This window comes from Drosophila simulans, chromosome 2L (assembly GCF_016746395.2).
Source record: "Drosophila simulans strain w501 chromosome 2L, Prin_Dsim_3.1, whole genome shotgun sequence".
NCBI classification, from domain to species: Eukaryota; Metazoa; Arthropoda; class Insecta; order Diptera; family Drosophilidae; genus Drosophila; species Drosophila simulans.
The window spans coordinates 8730826-8739922 of NC_052520.2; positions in this window are offsets into that span (position 1 = coordinate 8730826).

The following is a 9097-nucleotide window of genomic DNA, read 5'->3' on the forward strand; positions in this document are numbered from 1 at the left end:
CTTTCACCTTCTGGTCATCCCCATCTCGTCGAGAACGGCATTCCATCCGTCCCGCATGGAGAGTGTGTGTCACATTGTTGGCACCTAATCCGTTTATCTAGCTTCGTACACCGTTGGACTTGATACCCCGAAAACTAGCTGAGCGTCCAAAATCCCCGCCCGAGTTGCACCAATTTCTCCTGTTGCCCAGGCCAGGAGCCAAATGGAAACGGGACGCTGGGATGTGGGTGGGATTCACTTGGAATTTTGAAGTCCATTCGACCGTATAGTCAAGCCCCCACTCTGCTTAGCGGTTTCAGTGCGACTTAGTCGGGATCCAGTGCTCCGAGTCGACATCCATTAGCAATCGCAGTCATACAGACTTCCGCATCATACTTTCGACTTCCGCATACTTTATGCTCCACTCTCTGGCACTCTCCACTCAAAATGGCGGATTCGGATTCATGTTGGCCATGCGCGAGCCTCGACCTTCCGACTCCAACTCGGGTTTGGGCCAAAAGTTTGCCCGTCGCCTGGGAGTTTCTATTTCTGTGCTCTGGATTCCATGCGATCTGGAACCGATGCGAATGGCTTTGTTGCAAGTACTTTGGGGACCGGGCGGCCTTCGCCAGCCACTTGCAACATTTTTGCGGAGTTTTGATTGCTTTTATTGGGGAGTTTCACTTTTTATGCCGATTTGGAGGGCGAGTGAAACAAAAAGTTGATAACAAACAATGAAAAAGCTATAAATATTGATGTCGTCGCAAATACCTCATCGGTAGTCAAGAAATTAAAATAATATTAAAACAAAAACTGCTTGAACTGCAAGGAACAAAATTTGACTATTAAATCTTACAATTATTATTATTTTTATCTTAAATCGGTCATCGGTTTTGTTTCTAAAACTGACAACCTTTAATTAAAAACAAGCCACAAGTTATCTTATTTTCCATGGATAAAATACATTTTTTATCTGTGTCTCGAAAAAAAGGTCAAGTTTAAACGACAAATTTGTTTGCAAAGAACCCAAAACCGGAGAAACAAATAAACAAACAAACCGAATGCGGCAACCGAATTTTAGCCGGCAAGAAATCAGCGACAAAATATGACAAATTCGGGCCCGTGAACAAACAGGAAACTCAGCGCCAAGAGCTGTGGAACAAAACGCTCCTTGAGATCCTTGGATCCACCGCCTTCCCCGGAAACCTAATGTCTCTGTGTGTGTTCAAATGCAAATCCTCGGCAAACCTGTAAAACTTTTTTAAAGTTATGTACCGCTGTCGTGTACCACCCTCAACTTTTGCTACCTTGGCTGCCATAAATCACGGCACTCCACCACCCCGGGTGGAGACCCCAAAACCCCAAGTTTTGTAGGCTGGTGTGCTACGTATTCACCGATTCTTTTCGCTTTGTTTCGTTGAGGACAGCATTTCCTGAATTTACCTTCGTTCTTACTTCTGTCTCTCTCGCCCGACCCGTCCTTGTATCTGTCTATCTATTACTTAGAAAAATATTAGATATAAATAATTACTAATCTTTCGGGTTTAATGTATATTAGGGATACGATTAAATGGGATAACAATTACATGTTATAACAAATAGAGCAGTTCATTGATATACAGCACTAATGTTTGAAGATATTGAATTTTAAAATTTCTAAACATATATTTCTTGGATATATACATAAAATACCTTAAAATATATAACATAAAAATATTTTTTAATTTACATTATTTGACCTTAAGAGTTTGATTTGTTAGTATCCAGGATAATTTCCTTCGAGTGTGTATCATGGACTCTGGCACTCCTTGGCCTTTTCTCCTCCGGTGTTTGTTTCGAGAAGCGTCGCAAAAACATAAATCCGAACGCCAAGACAAATTTCGCAGATCCGCCGTTGGTTCTCCACCCAGCCCCCCTACTACCCCTTACAAAACCATGATGGGGGATAAACTTTCGCTCCAAGTTTTCTCTTTGCACGCCGTGATTTATGCCTGGCACGCTATTGGACCAGGGGTGTCCTGGGCGAAAAGTTTTTTGGGGCTGCGCGAAAAATTATTTGCCCCGGCAAAGTAGTCCTTCCCTTATCCGCTCCGCTCCGCGCCCACGTTCGACTTTAATGCCACCCGTTGTTCTAAGCCATTTGCGTGGATTGCCTGCAATTTGCTGCCCAGATTTCCCAAGATGTTCCCATTTGCGGGGGAGTGGTGGGTGGTTTTGGTATCTTACCCGGCCGTGTGTCTGTTTCAAAATTATGTTTGTGCAAAAGATTTGCCGGAGTCGTGTGGCCGTGTGAGTGAGACGAGCGTCCATGTAAGACGGTCTCTCATCTTTTTTGGGTTCCCCAACTCCGGCCGGAAGAGCTGTCTTGGCTCTCGGGATTTTATATGTCCGCCGTAGTCTGGATCTGGTCCCGCTGTGCGGACTACGAAAATTGCGTTTAAATTAATTGCAAATGGCGCATGATTAAGGGGAAGTAATAAATGGCTAATTGTTCATGATTTAATGATTTCGGTCTTGCAGTTTACTTCATCTTTCACAGCTAATCGAGGTCTTTACCGAGGGGGCGAAAACTAGTGGAGTGATACTACTTGGACCGAACAAAGGCGTATCGAAGGGCGATGCAGCTTCCAAGAAGGTTTAATGGCTTGTGAAAATAATGTAATCGCTGACTTTTATATTTGGTACGTTTTAAATATATAAAAAAAAGAATAGATATTAGGTCCATTTCCAAGGATATTAAAGAGTATCCCGGAAGCTCTATACAATAATAAATTCTTCTGATTAATATAAAAATGTATAGAATACAATATATAAGCCGGTAAGGAATCCTGCCTTTGGTAGACATAATATCGGTAGGGGTTCGTAGCTCTTGAGAATCTCTTGTGTGTCCCCTTCAATCTCGGCGCAACTTTACGATTCCTGCTGTAATGACAAATGTAACCCTACTTAAAATAATTACTTCGCCTTAATTGCGCTGTCAGTTGGTGTCTACTTAGGGAAATATTATCCCGCATCGCTCGGGGACATATAAACATATAAATATTGTGTGAAAGGGTGTGAACGTAGCTATGCGGCGGCTATATAGTATAGTATGCATCTACCCCGGGACTCGGAGAATCTCAGATGAGTGTGCTCAGCATATGTCAATTAAGCCATAATTCCGTTCGGCATGCTGAGCCTCAACGAGTTGCCGACTGACTGTCAATCAAGCTATTTCGCCTCCGTTGCCTTACTGACTTTCCTTAAAGTCCCAGGCAACTGGCTTTAAGACGGAACAACCACATCGAGTTGTCAACAAACAACCCTTGGATCTCGAAGCCCGGAACCCGAACAACTGGATGGGTTGGGAGGAGGAGAGCTGGCCTAGCCTCACAATTATCAGCGATAATTATGGCATATTTTTACTCGAACGGATCCGCTGATGATGGGAACGAGCACAATTCGCCTAGGGAAATTCACAATCCCATTCCCCAAAACCCGATTCATAACACTCATTTCCCAAATGCCTAATTTTCCCATGCAGCATGCATGATGTGTGATTGATTGGAAGCAGTTTTCAGATTGCAGTAATGGGGTTCTAGGGTATGCAAAACATGTCAGGTGTTATATTTCTTTTCCAAATACAAATGTACATGCTTAAATTTAATTGTAAAAATGGCTTGGCTTTTATTTAATGTCACATATGAAATACCTCAAATATAAATATAACAATTAATAATCATAATAAATATAATTGCATTATGTTTGTGTTTGCTTGCTTTCCGCTAAGCAAATAGAATATATTTTTCTCTATGAAAAATTACAATAACATAGTTAATATTCGAGTGCATAGTTTGCATTGCATTCTTGTTTTAATTAGACTCAAATCGAAGCGGGCCTGTTAATTGGCCTGAATGGCAGACGTGGCTTTAATTCCCCGTTAGTTCCCAATGGTTTCAACGGCTCCTTTTAATGCTCCATTCGCTTGGTCCTTGATGCCGGCGCGCCAATTTGCGTCCTGGGTCTCAGGCAACTCAATGGCGTGTTAAGTCAGTCAATAGGCGCCGCCGCCAATCAGTGCTCCAGCTACCAAGGAGCCATGATGGTCCTGACACTGAGAGAAAAAATCTCACCGGAGAATGCGTTGTTTATAGCAGGGGTGGCGCTTTTGATCTCCGACTTCAATGCAAATTAAAATACTGCTACCAGCAGTATCTCACACTACAAAAGCATAAGATAAATTAGAAAATATGACATCAACGATGTTTTGCCTCGAAATAGGTTATGATACACCGAAAAAGATAAATTAACTAAATGGCTCAACTAAATGTAGGAGAACTATTAAATTTACCAAACAATTTTCTAAGTATTGATTCAAATAACGTTTCGAAGTTTCAAGAAGTATCACTTTTGTGTTTGCTTAGAAATGATATATATTTAAATTTTTTCAAGTGTACCTTCCACACTCACGCACACCAAGAGAGACAGAATCCCTCCCACGCACACACACAGCGCAGATGGGAGATGGCAACCCTGGCGCGCGTTCTTAATAGAAAAGCGCTTTTCAATTATGTTAGCCAACTCCTTTTTGCCAAGAGTTTCTGGCTGCTTTTACCCGACAGTCCTTCGCCGCCCTGCTCCCTCGCTCCTCCTGCTGGCCGGGCATGTTGTGTACCTTTTAATTTACTATTTTTGCTCCTTCCTTGGCCAGGTACTGAGCTCCGTACTCCGGACCCTCTAGGTCCATAGTTATAGTCGGGCAGCATCCTGCTGTTAGTATCCAATTAAAATCGAAAATTAAATGTCAGAAAAGCAGTCCAGCTCCTGTGAGATGGGCCTGACCTGGTCTTGGTCCTGAACCTGTGTTCCTGTGGCCTGTCTTTTTTGCGCTTGCGGAGAGCCGGGTGAGTGAGGCTGGGTGGCGCAGAATGGTGGGGCTAAGGCGCTTACTTATTGAATATTTGCAGCACATTTCGGCCCGAGGGCAGGAAAACCTAATTGCCTTGACCGTAAGCAAACAGGCTGGCCCTCAGCCGAGCAACTCAAAAATGCATGAAGCCGCACAACAAATAGACAAACATAATCAAAAGTACGACGGGGAGCAGCGAATACCAGCCACTTGAAAATCACGCCCAATTTGACATGCGCCTAGAGTAAACAAACCGGGCTCGGCAAAAATCCGTGTATAAATTCCGTGAATAATTGATGTCAGCCAGAGTGTGTGTGCTCGGACGCAATGCAAACTTAGTCATTAATGGCCCCGGGGTCCTTAATATATGTATTACCATCGCCCACTCGAATGTATACATTGTATACTTGGCCCAGCCTCAACCTCATCCCCATCCCGGTGCCTCCTGCCCACCACATGGCGTATACTTATCGTTTTCCCCATCCTTGTACTTGACGTGTGTCGCAATATTTTCTTTGTGCATTTTAAATGCTTTGTTTGCTTTGGTTTATTGGACGGATCCGTCAAGTGGCGGAAGAATTGGCTTTTTTGGGGGAAAGGGTTCTGCTCAGATTTTATTAATGCTCGAAAGTCTAAGAGGGTATAAGTTGCGGTGGGTCTATCAATGCCTTTAATAGGTTAAGTTCAGCAAAATCATTTTTACTTAAATATTTATTTTAGTTGAGTGTGCTGTTTATCAAAATATCAAAGGTGTCTAAAGCAAACAATAAATTTTATAAGGTGTATATTATATATTATATTATATAACAATATTTTAAGGTGTAAGTAAAAATGACTTTTTTTTGTATATACTAAAAAGTGTAATTAAAATAAATTTTTGTTGACTGTTTATAACATCGCTTCTTAATGTGAATTTTTTTGCTTTGTGGATATCCTTCCCGCCCTTCTCTTAAACGGAATTATGAAATGTACCGCTCATTATGCAATGGGGAGGCGGTTGGCATCGCAGCCCATAAACTAATGTAACTAATGCCAGCGATGATCAACAAATTATGCAGGGGAATTATTCAAGCATTAATGCGAAAGCTGCCAAAGCCGAGATGGATGACTTGAATGGCCGGGCAGAAGGACAGAAGGTTCGCCTGGATGGATGGGCGAGTATTTCGGTTCGGCTGGATGGGTTGTCAGTTGGTGGGCCAGCTCATATGAAATTTTAATGCCTGGGAATACTTTAATATGGCACTGGGACCTCCATTTCCACCTCCACCTCATCGGGTGTTTTTTTTTATCCGAGTATTTTTAATAACACAGTGGCACGCAGATGGGTAGCAGACAGAATCGCATGACACAAAATGATAAACAAGAAATGTAAAAAAAAGGAGATTTATTACGCAGGCAGTGGCGAGGTGGGAGGTTCGTGAGATGCTGATGATGGACCATAAACAAAAAATGCAAAGCAAGGCACAAAAAGTATATAAATATACATATATACACATGTATATTATGTGCACGCGGACAACCCGAGAACTAAGTACTGCGTGCCACAAAAGCCATCAATCATTTTGAGCGAAAGGGGCAAGCGGTAGACTTTGGGAGTGGGTTCTGCAACCCGGGAACCTTGGATCCTTGAATCCAGGGGGCCAAGCCGAGATAGAAACAGGGGTTTTAGGGAATTAAAATAATCAGCCAACGTCATCGGAATGAAGGAAGTCCTGCCCTGCGGCCCATGATTATTAAATATGGCAAAAAACGGACTCGACGTTGTCGAGTTAATCGATTTATTATGCTAACCAGGCGATGCAGCTAAGTGTGGAAAAGCTGAGTCCAGAGTGGAAAACCCAGGAAGAGACACCAAATGCGTGTCCTGGCAGAAGGATGGCCATCAGGCAGATCTGCTGTCGCAGATTGACACTCACTTCGACATTTTATATCTATTTTAATGTAAAAGAAAATTTTAACATATATTTAAAAAGGATATTCACTCATTACTACATAGTCACTAAATCTACCAACTAATGTAGCGATATCAAGGGTATTTCTGATTATGTTCCTCGTTGCCAATGTGGTTTCTGAAATTAAATGCTAATATATATGCAGGGAAGAATTTATATTTCGGGTTAATTAAAAGCACGCAGAAGTGAAAAATCCCACCACTTTAAATTCAACTCATTGGCCAGGGGCAACACCATTAAGCGACAGCCGACACCCGGAACCATCCGCAGACAACTGTGATGGCTCCGGGCGGTGATTTCGGATGTGAGATGACTAGGACGAGGATGAGAATGAGCATTGCGACTGCGATTCCGATGTGGCCGTGAAGGACTCGCAGCGTGGGGCAGCGTGGCAGGACACGTGCCGCTAACTTGGCCAAGCGTGTGCAGCATCAGAAACCAGAAGAAGACGATGGATGGATGGATGTTTAGCTGGATGATGATGATGGCGACGAAGGACGCCCAAGGCGTTGTGTGTGTGTGTGCGTGTGGTGTTGTGGTCAGCCAATCGACCGCCCCGCCCACTCCGGCCACGCCCCCATGCCCAGGGCTCCCAGGACTTTATCGCCCAGCAGGGCCGCCTGCGCAATAACTTTTGACATTAATGACCAGGGCGAGGCATCGGCATCGGCATCCTTATAAATTGCCATTTGTATCTTTCACTCTGCATTCGGTTTGACAAGCTACAAATTCGTATCTGTGTTCTGTCCTCTGCTGATGTGTTTATCTAAACTTTGCGCTAGAATGCTCGTCAGAATCGTCGTCGCTCGTCGGCACTTCTACATCATCTGCTCCATCGCTTCATCTTCATCATCAGACTTTGGCATCATGGGCTCAACTTCGTTGTACTTCCCCCAGGACTCAAATATTGTGTGCTATTAATAATAACATTCATGCGCCTCTTACGCTTCACTGGGCTTTAGTTCCGGTTTAATGTTAATGCAAATTTCAAACTTCTGCTTGTCAACGATTAAATGATTAGAAGTTGGGGAAGTTGTGGGCGAAGTCTCTTTGGGTCACTGGATATTATTTATTTTGGGAAATATGACGAGATATTAAAGTATATTTAATGAACTTAAGTAAAAGGAAACTGAAACTAATTTAAACATATCATTACTACTTAATCACACCCTAAAAAATTAACTTATTTTTAAATAGATGATGATTACCAAGATGCTACCAATGAACATTGGAATCGAACCTACTTCGGTATCAATAGTAACGTGTTCTAAAGGTGTATCATTTCCTATCAGCTTTTTATTGGTGCATACACTCATCATCATGGTGGACACCCCAGGTTCCAGGCTGCCATTTTCCAAGAGCGGATAGAGAAACTTGAAAATTAATTTGCTGCTGACACCAATTTTCAGAAGCAGCTTTTCCGCAACTTGACATGTTCCTAATTGATTTTTTTGGCAATTTAATTTGGCAAAGCAACCTTTACCTGTCCAGGTGGGGCGCGTGGACTTGTGGGCGTGGCCGATGAGGGCAGCGGAAGATGCAAGGGGCAGCAAAATCCTTTTCATCACATGCTCCTTGGTTGGCCACTGCCGAAAAGGAAAACCCCCCGAAAATGGAGATGGGGCGGAACTTGCCCGCTTTCAACCTTTTCATCACCATTTTCCTCTCGTTTTTTATGCGCCACATGTACCAACAGCATTCATAAAGCAAACACACACCCCAACCACACATCCTTATATATATATATATATATATGTATATATTATATATGAACATCCCTGCAAACCACTCGACCATTGGGAGCTGCATTGGTTATGGGAATTTTTGATTGACATCGGGCTCCAGCCCAGCATAAAAGTAAGCTCGACGCGTTAACTACACAAGCTCAATCTGGGCAGGAACCTGAAGCCGGAGCTGGAACACAAGCCCGATCCGGAGCAGCAGCAGGAGCAGGAGCCTCAGTCGGATATCTGCCCCCTTTCCTTGTGCCACCTGGGGCGGCTGTGATGCAATATTGACAGGTTAGCACACACTCGTATGTACATCCTGGTGGAGGACTACAGAATGAGTGCCTCCATGTGGCCATGCTGTAGGAGCCTTTCAGATGCGCACAGTGGGCTGACTGCATACGAAGATCAGTTTTTTAGATACGGAGATTATTTCCTTATAATATTGTATATTGATTCAATCAAAGGGGAATTTTAGGAAACTTGTAAGTTTAAGCGGGTAAATTGAAGATATTTCATCTTTTCTAACATAGTTCATTTAATAATATAAT